This window comes from Nematolebias whitei, chromosome 4 (genome assembly GCF_014905685.2).
Source record: "Nematolebias whitei isolate Nwh7 chromosome 4, NemWhi1, whole genome shotgun sequence".
NCBI lineage: Eukaryota > Metazoa > Chordata > Actinopteri > Cyprinodontiformes > Rivulidae > Nematolebias > Nematolebias whitei.
In genome coordinates, this window is record NC_056501.1 from 29200539 (window position 1) to 29201443 (window position 905).

The 905-nt window shown below is 39.2% G+C and overlaps 1 non-coding gene across 1 annotated transcript; it reads left to right on the forward strand.

Annotated features, from left to right (window-relative positions):
* Positions 1–309: 309 nt before the first annotated feature.
* On the forward strand, positions 310–381 carry trnag-ucc. Its single transcript has one exon. It is a non-coding gene; the product is annotated as a tRNA-Gly (tRNA).
* Positions 382–905: the final 524 nt, after the last annotated feature.

A 905-nucleotide genomic window follows, 5' to 3' on the forward strand; every position in this document is an offset into this window, starting at 1 on the left:
GTAAATCCCATTGAGCCTCGAGGACTCATTTACAAGAGAGACCTGAAAAAAATGCTAGCAAAGAGCAAAAATATATAGATGTAAAAAATAAAAATTATACTAAGTGCTAAAAGTAGCCAAACTTTGTAAAACCAAGAACATGCTAACCAAGAGCCAGAAATAGAGATCTGCTTGGCATATCTGGGATACAGTACCCAAGATTGATTTGAAAAAAAAGTACATCCCTGATTAACACTGGAATTACCAGCCACAGCCGGGTTGTGCCTGTGAGATTCCAACGTGTTCTGCCAAATGATCTCAGTTTCTGTAGCGATGGTGGTATAGTGGTGAGCATAGCTGCCTTCCAAGCAGTTGACTTAGGTTCGATTCCCAGCCATTGCACAGACTTGGAGTCCATTCTTCATTTCCTCTGGTAGGTCATTGTCTCTGTGCAATATTCCTGGAGATAGTCCATCGCATGCCAGGTTTTTGAAGGAAGGATATCTAACCATAAAACGTGAATGTGACTTCACATGCTATTGTAAACACAAAAAACAAGGACTGTTGAACCAAGCGCATTCATAGTTGCAAGGTCTTCTTTTATCCATAAAGGCATTACTACATACTTTTTGAATGGAAAAATGTGAATGCACACATTGTAGCCTGATTATCTTGTTGAACTATTATTCCCCACTTGCTATCAAAGGAAGGATTCTACGGAGGATCTTTTTTTTTATGAAAGAATTGAGTTTTGGGGGATAAAGCAGCATGGTTTATTGCTTAGCAATGTTGCCTCACCCCAAGAGGGTGTAAGTTTGCCCTCAGTTTGCCTGGAGTGTTTCTGGGTCAAGTTTACATGTTGTTTGTGTATACATGTTATTTTTTGATTAGTACTCCGTTTTTCTCCCAACTTCCAAAAAACATGA